The 15376-nt window shown below is 39.5% G+C and overlaps 1 protein-coding gene across 3 annotated transcripts in view; it reads right to left on the bottom strand.

The window, feature by feature from the left end:
- Positions 1-11328, bottom strand: part of ELOVL5 (ELOVL fatty acid elongase 5) — a 92286-nt gene extending 80958 nt beyond the window's left edge. For all 3 annotated transcript variants that reach the window (XM_020993914.2, XM_020993915.2, XM_020993913.2), the window contains exon 1: positions 10942-11328. The gene's annotated coding sequence lies outside the window, so the exon portion shown is untranslated. The remainder of the gene's footprint in view (positions 1-10941) is intronic.
- Positions 11329-15376: the final 4048 nt, after the last annotated feature.

The raw sequence follows: 15376 nt of genomic DNA, 5'->3' as shown, positions 1-15376 counted from the left end.
CTGAAAAGCTATGTGTTCTTGGACAAATCATTTTTTACCATTCTGAATATCAGTTTCCGCATCTGTACTATCAGGGGATTGCACTAAATGATCAATGAGGTACATTACTAATCTATAATCCTATGATAACAACAGAAGATAAGGACAAGTTTTTAGAAGATGGTGTTGCTGAGGGTGAAGGCAAGAGAGGAAAGTGCAAATTCATGAAGGTAGGGAGAAAGTAACTGATATTATACTAGCTTGGGTGGGTGGAGTTGGATATCTATATCTATATAGATATACTAGCTTGGGTGGGTGGAGTTAGATATATATCTACATAGATACATATCGAACTCCACCCACCCAAGCTAGTATAGTAGTTATGGATATATCTAATCTATCTATATAGACAGATAGATATATCCATAACCACAGCTCTGTTTTGAGAAAGCTGTTATTCTTTCCTTTAGGGTCTATGCATCACTCTAAAAGGAGATGCTATCCCCCTGAATCTATGTGACACTGGGCAAAGTTACTTAACCCTGTTTGCTTCAGTTACCTCATCTGTAAAATGAGCTAGAGAAGGAAATAGCAAAACCACTTTAGTAAGAAAACCCCAAAAGGAGTCACAAAGAGTTGGACATGACTGAAAAATGATTAAATATATCCCCCTAAATCTCAGCCACTTAGGACTCTGCCAAAAAACAAGAGCAAAGGTCTCTATCGTGCTTAATTATATTCCTCTCTAGCAGAGTGGCTCTTCTTTTTAAAAGCACCAGCTGAAGCTCAACTAGAGGAGGCATAGAATTCGGTTGGCTATTTAATGTTTCTAAAAATTTTCCAGTCAGATACTTTTTGATACAAGACCCATGTAATTATAAAAACAAATAGACACAAATCAACTAAAAATGTTCCCACAGTGGGAACATGCCATAGTTCAGTAGGAGTTGAACAGCTTGGGAATGATAACATTTAGAAATTAGTCAGGTGGTATGTTCTACTATGGAATGGAAACTTTGAATTAGGTCAAATCTTTTTCATTTTTAAGTACAATGTACTTCACAGAAAATTTCCTCTTAAAAAAGCCTGTTAATAGCAGCCTATTACTGTTATTGCTGTCGCCAGCAACAAGTTTTTTTCATTTAATTTTTTTAATTAATTTTGCTTTTAATCTAGATGACTAGTATAAACAAACCAACAAAATACAAGTAAGCATATTCTCTGAAAGTTACTAAACAATAAATAACTACTTAGAAAAATCCATGAAATTTTGAAATTTACCTTTTGTTAACAGAAAGAAAGGCTGTGTTTTACCTATGTCTTATTTACTAATCTAATCTAGAACCCTCAGGTAATATAGTCTGTCTCTTTTTTGGTCCCATTATACAGCCCTGAGGCAAAAAGCAATGAACTGCTTTGGAAAAGGATGGCATTGCAGAATGGTAACACCAGATGCTGTGGCAGTGTTCAGACATCCTCCATAACAATGGTGTCTTCTCTATTAAATGTCAAAGGCTGAAACTACCAATATACTAGCAAGCAAGTCACAGCTAAAAATTAAATGACTTGGGGATGAGGGAGGGAGGGAAGGTGTTTGGAACCAGGGTTACATCATTCATAACATCCTCTACTTTTTGGCATTCCACAGGGACAGCTGCTGAGTCTGCTTCTGGAAATGAGAGATGATGGGGCCTTAAACTCTGTTTCTCTGCACACAAGTACAAATCTTAATGTGGTGATACAAATCCTTTTAACTGTCTTTTGAGCCAGAATTGAGTATGCATACAAAAGGCTCAAAAGAACATTACCCAGTAGTGAATAAAGGCAAGAACTGCTGTACCCATCTGGATTGAGGATGGAGCTTGGCTTCTTTCTCATTCTGTCACCATGTGGCTGTGAACACGTGGTTCAAATGTGTCTTATCTCTGTTGTGCTTATTCTTTCTTGATTATAGCTAGAAATAGAATTAACCAGGTTACAACCTTATGAGTTTCAGGAGATCAGAAGAGCCACTAGAGGTCCAGCAATAGGTAGAATCTACGAAGTAGCCACAGCAGGGGAGCTTAGTGAGATAGTGGCATGGAGCTTGACATAGCCCAGAAGTAAATTGACCCAGCAGCCAAGATACCTTGTCTACACTCAGAAGTGAACTTGGTGGACATATGTTTGTTAGTCATCACTTTTAAGTGTGAGCCCACACTCCCAAGGACCAAGTTGGTGTGAAAAGGAGAGTGTGCCTTAGTTTGCCAGGATATTTCTGTACTACTGTCCTTGCTATACGTTCTAAGCAAACATCCCTTTGTAAAAGCTAATTAATATTAACTGATTAATACTAAGGAGTGATCAACTGGCCAAACTGATATTGGCAGGATAATAATTGGTCAAATGATACCAAGGGAACAAAATGAATGGGGGCTTCTGTGTGATAGCATTAGAAAACTACCCTCAGCTTCTCCCCCAAGAACTCTGAAAGAAAACATAGCAAACCACGTGTATTCTGTGGATTCAGCCTACTAGTCAAGAGTGTGACTTGGGAGCATAAGCCTAGACCTTATGTTCTACACATGTTATGTAAAATACTACTTTAAAACATAAATTCTTATGATTATTTTATCACCTTAGGCACTGGACTAGAAATAAGTCAAGGGACCGGTGACTTCAATTCAATTAACATTTATTCAGTGATACTACTGTATAAAGTACTGGGTGCTAAGCAATAGGGATACAATGGTAAAATAGAAATTGGCCTGAAGGGCCTTTTAATGGATGTTTAACTTCTGCAGGGGAGGAGGTAGAGGCAGTGGTTAGAATGGATGGTGCTTTTCCATTGTAACGTTCTATTGATTTTCTGTGGGTGCGCCAAATGACAGAATTGTCTGGATAAATTTTTTTCTTTTAAGTTCCAAAGAAATTATCCCCTCCCCAACAGGGTCCACGGCAGAGGATGTATTAAAGGGAAAAGAGGGCTCTAAGGATGGAAGAAAACAAAGCCAAGAACTGAGGCTTTGTGGGATTCTTCCAACTCAATGGTCAGAAATCTACAGAAAAAATTAACTATATCTTAAATATGATAAAGACAGAGAAGAAAAAATAAAAGTCACAGAATGAAGGCAATAGAGACATGATGAAGAGGACTACTGGGGAGAAAAGGAGAAAAGATTTGATAGCTCATACCTGTCTCTTGAATTTTAAACTTGTATTTCAGGCATGCTGGCCATTTATATCTGGATGTCCATCCAGCAACTCATATTCACCAAATTCAAAACTGTAATCATCTCCACATGATACTTTCAACCTCTCATAAGCCCAACCAAAGCTCTCTGACCTCTGTGTATCTGTTAATGGCACCATCATCCTCTTACTTAATTAGGCTCCAAATCTGAATATTCTCTCCTTGTCTCCCCCCCTTTCTACTCTTACATCCAATCAGCTGCCAAATCCTGTGGATTATTTTTTTCATAATATCTTTGGCATCACTCTGTAACATTCCATTCTCTGTGTTCCAATCCCAGTTCAAGGCTTTCATTGTCACAGACTGGAATATTGCAATAGATACATCATCATCCACAACATGCCCCCTAGCTACGGATGTAACCCCAAGGCTTTGTCCTGGACTCTTTTTTTTTTCTTTTCTCTTTCTTGGTATTCACATCAGTTCACATGGGTTTAATTATTTTCTCTATGCTAAGGACTCTTAGACATATATATATATATATATATATATATAAAAATACTCCTGGCCCTAGTTGCAACAACTGCCTACTAGACATTCTGAACTAAATATCCCATCAACATTTATATAATAAAAACTAGCATTTCTATAACACTTTCACATTTACAAAGAACTTCACATCTACTTAGATCCTCAAAACCTTTTGAGATAAGTACTATTATTATCCTCAGTCTTATAGAAATAAAGAAAACTGAAACTGACAGAGGATAAGTGAATTGCTCAGGGTCACACAGCTAAGTAAGTGTCTGAGGCAGAATATGATTAAGTCTTCCTCATACCAACACCACCATATCAAATTCAACTTTTCCAAAATAACTTGTTATCTTTTTCCCCAAACCCAACCCTCCTTCTGAACTTCTCTATTTCTATTAAGGGCACTATTTTATTCTGGGGCAGCTAGGTGGCCCAGTGGATAGATCACTGGGCTTGGGATCAGGAAGATTCATCTTTGTGAGCTCAAATCTGGCCGCAGACATTTACTAATTTCACGACCTTGGGCAAATCACTTAACCCTGTTTGCCTCAATTCCTCATCTGTAAAATGAGCTGGAGAAGAAAATGGCAAACCACTCCAGTATCTTTCCCAACAGTCATAATTGAGTTAGACATGACTCAACAACAAAAAACATCTCTCTAATCACCTGGGTTCATAGTCTGTGTCATGCTTGAATCCTGACTCTCTCTCACTCCTCCCCCCTCCCGTATCCATTTAATGGCCAAATCTTGACATTTCTACCTCCATCTCTTGGATCTGTTCCTTCTTTCTACTCATATATACCACTGTAGTTCAGGACACCTCATTATCTCTTACCTATACCATTACAACAGACTCTAATTGGTCTCCCTACCTCAAGTCTTTCCCCTATACAATCCATCCTTCACAAAATGTACATCCATATCCCTACACCACTTAATCAGATAATATTCAATGTTTATTAAGCACCTACTTTGTGTCAGGCACTGTGTTAAGCACTGGGCATACAAATATGAAAAAGCCTGTCCTCAAGGAGCTAACAATTTAATAGGAGAAGACAACATGCAAAAAAAGCTGGAAAGGGGAGAGGAAGGGAGGAAGATGTGGAAAGTGAAACTCAGAGTTTAAATAACTGCCTAGGGTCACATGACTAATAAACATCTAAGAGCAGGATTTGAACCCAGAGTTCTTTCTGACTCTAGGCCCACTGATCTCTCTACTATACCATGCTGCTTCCCTAGTGGCTGGCACATACAGATATGATTAATAAATGCCTGTTAACTGATAGTTCCCCCACTACCTCTCCATCCCCTATCCTCCAATTTATTTCACACCGCACTGTATAATTAAACTTCCCAAAAGGACATATGCAATGGTCTAGTCAATCTCCTGCTCAAAAATTTGCAATGGCTTTCAATTAAAGGCCAAATGTCTTAGTTCAGAATTCAAGTGGTACCTGCTTTATGTCACTTCTTCCCTTCACTTAACCTAAATTCAACCAAACCAGACTAATCCTTCCTGAACATACTATATGCTCGCCTTCCTCCATGCCACCATTACATAGTTCTCCCTCACCCTTCTAAGAAGCTTCCTCTCCCCCCTCACCCCTAGTTAAAGCCACCTTTTCAATAATATTCACTTTAAAGTTCTTCAAAGCCCTTTCCTTATCTCCCTAGCTAAAAGAAATCTTTTCACTGATATCCCACAGTTCCTGGTTTTAACTTCTCCTATTAAAATTGTGTATTGTCTACCTATGGTGTTACGATTATTTTTGTATAAATACTGTCTCTCTTTTAGAAAGTAAGCTCTTTGAGGGTAAGATCTATCATATATTTATTTGAAGGCCCCTTAACACTTAGCTCAATATCTCTCACACACAGAGGAAGAAAATTTTTGCTGAATAAATCTATGCGTGACATTCTGTATGACAAGCCATAAAACCAGTCATACCAAAGGTCCCATGCCTGCAGAGACCAAAGCTAACTGAGTGACTGAGATGTTCATATAAAAATGATAAATTAAGCATATGTAGGATGTATATTGAATAAATAGACCACGAACCAAATTTAGATTTTATATAAGACAGATATAGAGAAATGTGGCCTAAATCAACTGACAAAGCAATAAATTTACCATGATTAATCAACAGTAGAGCAATACTCTCATTTTTCGTCATTGCATAAGTTTATAAAAACCTGCTTCTAAGGAGAGGAATGATAATTACAGACACAGAAAATCTAAAAACCACAAAAAACAGGAGAAAATTAAGTGGAAATTCCTCTAAGAGGTTTATATATTGTGAACAATATATATGAACTCTGATAGCCATGTTGATTCATATGATCACTAGCATTAAAAAAAAAAGTAAAAGCATAATTTATCTTTTATTATTATTTAGAGAAGGTATGTGAAGTGATTTGAGGAAGTCAGAGAAGGGAAATGGTTAAGGATAGACAAAGGATGCCCTAAGCATAGAAAATTATATTTTGAAAGCAACGTAGCCAAGCAGCATGGTGTGTTTGGAGAGGGAGTTGAAAATAAAAGGCCTGATGCTGGGAGAGGATACCTTACACTGGATGACAAAGTCAGAATCCAAAAAGATTTTGGCAGGCTGGAATGACAGGCTGAATAAGATGACATTTAATGACATAAATGTAAAGTCTTACACCTGGGGTTCTAAAAAAAAAAATCAACTTCACAAGTATAAGGTGCCTATGGAGAAGTTATGGTTTTAGTGGACTGCAAAGTCAGTGACTCAACACTGTGACACTGCTTCATTTTCTACGTACAGAATCATTAACACCTGGCATACTGGAGGTGCTTAACGTTTACTTACTGATTGCTGAAGCTGAAAAAACTAAAGCAACTTTAGCTACATTAAGAAAAGTATAGTATTAAACTTATGGAAGGCGACAGGCCACTGTACTCTGTCCTGATCAAACCATAGCTGGAATTTTGTGTGTTCAGTTCTAAACACCACAGTTTAGATAGGATGCTGACAAGCTGAAGAATATCTAATGGTGAACAAGCAAAGCAGGATGGTGCAGAAAATGGAAATTATGACAGAAGATGAGTTGAAAGAAATGAGGAGGAAAGATTCAGGGAGAACATGATAGGTTGTTTTTGAGTCATTTTTCAGTGGTGCCTGACTCTCTGTGACCCCATTTGGGGTTTTCTTGGCAAAGATGCTAGAGTGGTTTGCCACTTCCTTCTCCTGGTTATTATACAGATGAGGAAACTGAGGCAAACAGGGTTAAGTAACTTGCCCAGGGTCACACAGCTAGTGTCAAGGCTGAATATGAACTTAGGTCTTCCTGATTCCAGGACCATTGTTCTATCCACTTCACCACCTGGCTGCCCTCTTGATAAGTTGTACTGAAGCTCTTAAAGAGCTGTCACCATAGAAAAGGGCTTAAATAATAGTTTGCCTGGCACCAGATTACAGAATAAGGTGCATCACACAGAAGCTTCAAGAGGCATACTTAGGTTTGCTTTAATAAAGAATATTGGACAACTCAGATTTGAAAAAAGGGAATTCCTTACCACAACCCCATGACGTAAGGTGATGAACACATTAATTACTCCCATTTTACAGCAAAGGAAAGTGAGCCTGAGAGGTTAAGTAGCTTTCTCTTGGTCACACAATAGGGTATGGGAAACAGAATTTGAACCCAGGTTTCCTGCCCACAAGGCAAAACTTCTTAATCACAGAACTATCCAAAAGTACCATGGGCTCCCTCTAGAGGTAATCGATCCACTCAAGACTTCTTTTTAAGTGAAAGCTGGATGCTGGTACCAGTTGTATTGAGAGACCCCATGGTCTCAGTGAGGGGATATGTTTTCAGTAGCAAACAAAGACTAGGTAGACAGGAGAACGAACAGGTATTCTTAGATAATTCAATGGGGGAAGCTTTAGGTAATGATGGGAAAAAATGCCAACATACCTAAGAAGCACTAGGACAATATAGCAGGCAAGAAAATAATTTTGTTAGAGCATTACAGACAAAAAAAATAGTATTTAGTTAAAGGATCTGTCTGGGAAAACGAAGACATTCAAACTGCCCAAAGGGGGGAGAACTTCATTTGGAGTGGATATTAAAATACAAAGGATAAAGAACCATAGATAACTACAAAGTTTCATGTTTTGAGGTTGATAGGCGAAATTTTATCTACCCTCAGTACCACACAAGTTGCAATGCAGAAAAAGAAACAAACATTTCTCCTTCGAGCTGTCTCATTTCAGGTTAGCAGTCAAAAGGATGGATGAGGAGAGAAAAACTTCCAGAGACAGTAGAGAGCAAGAAGGATGAAAAAGATGCTGTCAGCCTTCCAGTTAGAAGGGACTTAAGAGATAATTGGTCCAACCTCTTCATTCTACATAAGAAAAAAGTGACCCAGCATATCGAAGTGACCAGCCTGGGGGTATAGCAGATGGTATAGCTGAAATTAGAAATTGAAGTATCCTCCTAGTCCAGTGTTCTTAATACTAGGGAAGATGAGTGATTACCATTTACTACAAATACTAAGATGCAAACAAATAGGTCTTTTTAATTTTAATTGTATCTGTCAAAGTAAATTCAGAGGTGAGGAAATCCAAGTTAACCTAGCTCCTTTGCTCTCTGAATCATGAACCTCTGAGGGTAGTTTTGAAAAAATAAGTTCATCTAATTTTCCTCCTCCAACCCCTACCCTGCAAATTAAGTGTCTTGGGGTTTTATCTTTACAAAAATGGGGAAGGAGGGAAAAGTCTGTGAAGTCACCACAGGTATACGTTGGCAATTGCAAGAGTTTCTTTTTGGTTTTCATCTTCAGGCAAAAGACACAATTTTATTAAATTATCTATCAGTAACTGTCAACCACAGTTTTCTTTTAGCCTGAAGACCAAACAAACAAAACACACAGGAGAGAAAAAGGCAAACACTTAAGTAACAGAAAGAAATTGGAATCACATCCAGAAATAGGGATTCTTATGATGTTACTTCTCTGGAGAATCACAAATAGTGTTTGGGGTTTTTTTAAGGTTCATTTTGGGCCAGGCAGAAGGAGTCTGATTGCTTTTTTACCAGACAGTCTTACAAAGTGACTCACTTAACTATCCTGTCCTTTCAAAGTCTTTTCTCTAAGCTAAGTAACTCCAGTTCCTTCAACTGATCTCCCTATATTCATGATTTCTATTTATTTTCTTCATTCTGCTAGCTCTCCATTGAATATGGTCCCACCTGTCAGTGTCCTACCTAAACTGTGGTACCCAGAACTGAATACAAAAATCCAGATGTGTTCTGACCAGGGCAGGGTACAACTGGACTTTTACCTTTCATGAGGTGAGCATTATATCCTCGGGTATTTTTTTTTGTTTTTTTTAGCTTCTATATCACAGAGTTGATTCAATGAACTAGACTTCCAGATCTTTTAAAATGTACTCCATTTAAGACGTAAAAAGAAAATTATTAAGTACCTTTTCCTCCCCAACAAGCCAGTAAAAAACTAGTTAAATGTTAACTTTTTGGTTAACTGAAGAAAGCAAGCACGTAAAACAACATCGAGAAACAAGACATCTGCAAAGTTGGAGGGACCTGGTTGCAATGTTGCAGCTCTTCCGTCTTTTTTAACACTAATACAGCCCTTCCTGTAACTGATCCAGTTAAGTCTCTACCTACCGTTACCAGTTCCCAACTCGAAACTCCGCCTTTATGCCTTCCCACCCGGCTAATAACCACTCACCGAATTTCTCAATTGTACGGGTTTCTGTGACCTGAATTGGACAACACATACTATATTCCAGATTTGTCACCTGGAACTGAGTGGGGGGGTGAAGTCAACTCACAACCGAAAGGGGAAATTCTCACCCTTAACTTGCAATCGCACTCAACGTTTACAAGACAGTCTCTAAAAGCTCTAGCACACAGGGTTTGTTCGTTTGTTTAGGGGGGAGAAGAGAAGGAAAAGGGGATTGTATGAAAATGCTAAATAAGCTGTTTTCCTTATAAAGTTAAAAAAAAGATACACTCCTCCTCCCAGTCTCTCTCTCTCCCCCCCCTAGCCCGCTCACCATCCTGTACTCAAGTTTCCGAGCAACCCTTCCTTCCCACCCCTTCCTCTCTCCCTAGAGGTAGTCGGCTTTAGGCTCTCACACACAGCCAACCAGCTCCCACCGCTCTCATGAGCTGATGTTGGGGGGTAGACGGGGTCGGCAGCGAGGCTCTTCGCTCCCTGCCTCCCTAAAACGGCTGCCTTTGTCGTTCCCTCGGAGCCACTCTGCCTCTTCACCAATCTCATCTTTCTCACCACTCATCATAAGGTTTTAAAGCCATTCCTATCTGGTTTTAATAAAACCAAAGCAGTCCCAGGAAAGCAATCCTTCCACCCGGGTCCTGGGGGAAGGGCGGCATACACAGGCAGGCGCACACACAGTCACAAACCGACAAACAGGCTCCCCCACCCTCCTAAAACCCCTCTTGGTTTGCTAGGGAGGTTAAGTCACCCGGCCAAGGCAGCTGAGAACCTAACATCTGCCTCTTTTCACGGCCCTGGGAGCAGAAATGTACTCAAGCAGCTGATGTCTTCTCTCTCTCTCTTTTTTTGTCTCAAGCTTCTCACAACAGCAGGGGAAACCCTACTCCAAAGCGTTCCCCTCTTTCTTCAACATTTGTAAATCCACCCAAACGGAAGCCGCAGCAACAGCAACAGCTCCCCCGACCTCCCCTCTGCAAATCCATCCAAAGCCGGTCAGCCGACAACCATAGAGAGACCTACCACAGAGAACCCTATCCCGCCCCGCATTTAGCTCTCTTTGCAGAGTCTGTGCATCCACACAGAATCTGCTAGGTGTAGAAAACCAGCTTGCAGTCCTTTCCACTAGCCTAACAGGTGCGATAAGCACTGGTAGGGCAAAAACTCTTAAGCTTCGGTTCCTAATAAGATTGGAGTAAAATGAAGCAGGAGGTGCAGAGTGGAGGGGCAGAAGAGGAGAGAACCTACAAAATCTACCCCTTGCTCATTCACCTTTCAAAGAGGCATACTTTTCCATGCCCGAAAAGGCGGCCGAAATAAAACATAGCTCTTCCAACCCACTGTGGTGGAGCGGCAACAGCTGCATTTATAAGATAAACCACTCTCAGGCTCGGTCCAGCCTAGAGAGACGAGGCAGAGAAAATGTAACGCTAGAAGGCATGCCCCTCTGCTTCCTTCATTTTTTTCATATCTGCCATGGCAGAACACAGTTCCAGGACGAAGTTTCCTTAACGCTAATAGCTTACCTCCTTAGACCCAGTGGCAGCAGCTTTGCGAAAGCAGCAACAGCTACGGCAGCAGTAAAAGCTGGAGGGACAGCCGGCTCTTCCAGACTGTCACGCTAGAACCGAAGAGGATGTGGGAGGGAGGGCCGAGGCAGAGATGAACCACGAAGATGAGGAGAGGGGGGAGTTGGGTACCTACAATAAAACGTGGGCTGATTGTGACGTCACAATGGTGCGATGGGCGAATAGGAAGCCGAATTATGAATCAAGTTCTATGATGTCATGTGTCACAAAGGGCCAATCCTGAGACAATAGAACTTTCGTGATTGTAAATTTGAGAATCCAAAGCAGTACAGCTGAGGGAAGGAGGGGTGGTCCGCTCTAGTTCACGTGTCTACCGTCAATTTTAGCCGCTTTCTTCCCAATAAGCCTGCGTGAAAAGAAGAGTCTGCGCAGTAGCGGCAATGAAGTTCCCGCTGCCCTAAACTCTTCTTTCTAATAGTCCTAATCCCAAAGAATACCATATTGTGTTACTGTTCTAGCAAGAAGCTTACCCTTGTACTGAGCATGCTCAGCAGGAGGGCTTGTTTCCTGCGCCGGGACAGCATACCGCTACTTCAGGATTTTACGAGAAAGATTTGAAGGAACAAGGAGACGGGCGAGAGAATGGCTTTTAAAATCGCAAAAGGGCAAGGACGTCAGGGGAAGATGGAAACCCATTCAAAATATGTTGTCTGGTGTTGCCTTGATAGTATTGTAAATCAAATACTTTTTTTGTTTTTGAGAGAGATGTTTCTATAATGGATGTTGTTCTTTGGGTGGGGAAAGAAGGACGCCGACGGGATGGCTGGGATGGTGGAAGGGTAGAGGGTCCTTGCTGGTTGGCAAATGTGGTAACTTCTGAGACAGAATTGGGCCCAGCGTCGTTTTTTGCCATCGCTTGAGTTAATTTCAGCTTCCATCATTCAGGAATCAGGGTTTCTCCTTTAGAAATCTTTGCTCCTCTCTATCTTCACCTTTCCTTACAGATTACTGAAGCACTTACAGTTATTGCTAGTTTTCCTTTTTAGTTGGAAAGACATTAAATTTGGAGTCAGAAAACCTGGGTTTGAATTCTGGCTCTATCGCGTAGTAACCTATATCACCTTGGGCAAGTAACTTCACTTTTTCGGGATATTAGTAGTGTCTTCATTTGTAAAATAATAGGGTTGGACCAGGTGATTTCTTAAGTGCCCTCTAGCACAGAAGCCTTATCGTCCCTGTTCTAGTTCGGCTGTAGTTAACCGTAATTAACAACCAGTTTAACGACTTAACAAAGTAGGTCTGGCCTTAAACGTCAGATTTGTTACTTAGATAACCAAATTGTGATATATTTGTGTTTGTCATTTCACCTACTGGACATCTTCAATTGTGTTTCTATCTTCCGCACTGCTAAGCATAGCACTTTGCCACACAATAGATGATTAATGAATGGTTGCTTAATGAATAATGTTCCTCTCCCCTAAACCACTTGAAATGCCCAACTTGTGGCTCTCCTGGATTGTCAGACCTATGATCTTCTTTGAATTTGGCACAGAGCCGCTGGCCTAAGCTCCTCCTTAATGCTCTTGCTCTAGCAGTCTTCTGCTGTATAATTTTCTTCATCCCTTTTGATTTCACAATTTCTCTGAAAGCCACACAACTTCTTCCCTACAGAAATCACTCATTATACCAGATCTTACGTTCTCTCCTATTTTGTTCTCAAACCTATCCCAGAGAGTTATCTCTCTGGACTATGATCTCTTTTGCAATAAACATTAGCCATTTCTACAGTGTAACTGCATTTTGCTTACTCTGGCTCCAGCCAGACTGAGGGTCCACATGTGATTGGAAAAGGAAGGTTTTTGCTTTTGTCGTAGTTAGCAAATGTGTAAATGACTTACATTATGTTGTGGTGGAAAGAATACCTAAGACATCCTTAGTAGACAGATGGAAGTCCTCTTTAAAATTTTCTCTTATGGATAACTTTTGTTTTTATATTATCTTCATTTCCAAGTATATCCCTTTTCCTGTCCCACCCAAGGAGCTGGCTCTTATAACAATAAAAAAATTAAGAAAAGTCAGAAATACTAATAAATACATCAGCAAAATCTGACAGTGTATGCAGTATTTCATTCTCATTGTTCTGAGGGGGTTGATTCTTACTGACATAGTAACAAGCTTAAGCATGCATTCAATTAAAAAAATTATTAAAGCACCTTACTCTGTGCTAAGGACCATGTCCTGGAGATACAAAGACAAAAATGAACCAGTCCCTGCCCCCCAAAAGCTTTTATTCTTGAGGGAGAGGGAGGTTGAAAATGTACAGAGATAAGTGTAAGTAAATATAAAGTTGATAAATTTAAAATCGACAGAGTAATTTCAAGAGGATGGCAATAACTAAGGGACAGAAATGGACACATGTAGGATGTGGCATCTGAACTGTGCTTTGAAGGAAATTAGAGACCTGAGGGACCACTTGTATAAAGTCATGGAGGAAGGAGATGGAACATGCATACAAGAAGTAGCTAACAGACCAATTTGACTGGAGAGTGCATGAGAGGGGTTGAGGGAAGTAGTATGAAATAAGACTTGAAAGGCAGATGTAATCTGAACTGTGGAGCTCTTTAATAAATGCCAACTAAAATTCTGTATATTATCCTTGAGAAATGCTGTTGAAGCTTTTTGAGTCAAGGGATAGGGATTAAAATCAGAAACGTTTTAGGAATATCAATTTGCCAGCTATGTGATGATGATGTGAAGGATAGGAGAGATAGAGACTGGGAGAATATATGAGGCCATTGAAATAATCTAAGTGAAAGACTTAATAATAATCTAAGTGAAAAAATAAAATAATCTAATCTAATAAAAATAATCTAAGTGAAAGATGAGAACTTAACTAGGGTAGTGGATTGTGAATGGAGAGGAGACAAATGTAAGAAATGTTGTGGCTATAAGATTAACAAATTGCACCAACTTATTAGATTGGAAGAATGAAGGTTCTGGAGATGTAAGGCAGGATGGTGGTCCCAACAACAGATAACAGGGAGGTTTGGAGGAGGGATGAATTTTTAAGAAAATATTAGTCCATTTTAGACATGTAGAATTTGACATGCTTCAAACATCAAGGAACATCAAGGTAAAATACAGAAGCCAATAATATGCAACTGGAGTTCAGTAGCAAGGTTAAAGCTGCACCCATTGGCATCTCATAAGAAGATGACAAAATATTAAGTGTCATTGACTGGGTCTGAATCAGCAAGTTATAGTTTGTTATTTTAACAAGGCCCCAGAGGGCATATCTATATTCTGTAGGTGGAAATGCTTTCAGACAAAGGCTCAGTGTCTTATAAACTTATCGAAATGATGGAGGAATTATCCTTACAGTTGGATATGATGATTTTTGGAGTCACCTTCAGAAAGAATATCATTGAACTCATAGAAGCTAAGGAGGTAACCAAAGGAAGAAGCAGAATTGAAATACTTCCCTTTATCTATTTTTCAAATTGACACAGGTGAGCACATAAGACACAATATAAGGCTCATCAAAAGACAGCATCCAAAATTTATCAGTCTTAGAACCATTATATGGCTGTCTCAGAAATTGTCTCATGTGTCATGGTAAACTGTGCATTAAAGACTGTTCAGATGACTACTGTCCATGTATGTAGCTTGTCTCTCTTCTCTCATCACTCATTTGTCCCCTGTCCTCCTTTCTTCCCAAATTTGAATTTAGAAAAAGCATAACTACTCTGAGGCTTCCCTTTGTACAACCAAACCATTATGCATCATGAGTCATTTTCCTTCATTATGAAAAATGAAGTTGATTAAATGCATAAATGCTTGTTCAATTTAGTTTAATTGAATTATATAAACTATATAGTTAAATTGTATAGTTTTCAATGGCCAGGTCCAACTTTTCCTGTCCCTTTGTCTCCCAGAATGAACCCTTTTCCCCCAGTGTCAGTTTTCCCTCATGGTCCTGAATCTTAATACTACCTAATCCAAATGTTTTTTAGGATTCAGAATTATTCTTACTTGGAGTCATGAAAAAGATATAACACACTGAGAAATTTGTTATATTGTTGGAGCTGACTCAAAGAAAACAACTAAAAGTCTAATTACAGCATTGTTCTAATTAGCAAGAATTATTTGACTTAATTATACCATAATGTGCCTAAGATACATGCAAGAGACACAATGAAGTCCAGTCTCTGAGAATGGATTAACTAGATTGCTTGCCTCTGAATACTTTAAAGTTTACTACTAAATTGGATTACACAGTAATTTAGGATTAAGAGCAAAATAGGATTACTGTGTAATCCTATGTAGTACTATTACACAGTGGTGTAGTACTATAATAGTAGTAACACTATATGTAGTAGTATTACTGTGGTGTAATAGTGGATAGAATGCTGAGGTTGGCCTCAGAAAGCCC

The sequence above is a fragment of the Phascolarctos cinereus genome, unplaced genomic scaffold (genome assembly GCF_003287225.1).
Source record: "Phascolarctos cinereus isolate Bilbo 61053 unplaced genomic scaffold, phaCin_HiC Scaffold_5;HRSCAF=322, whole genome shotgun sequence".
In the NCBI taxonomy this organism is placed as follows: Eukaryota; Metazoa; Chordata; class Mammalia; order Diprotodontia; family Phascolarctidae; genus Phascolarctos; species Phascolarctos cinereus.
The sequence above is the reverse complement of the archived record's forward strand: the minus strand, read 5'-3'. Positions and strand labels throughout refer to the sequence as shown.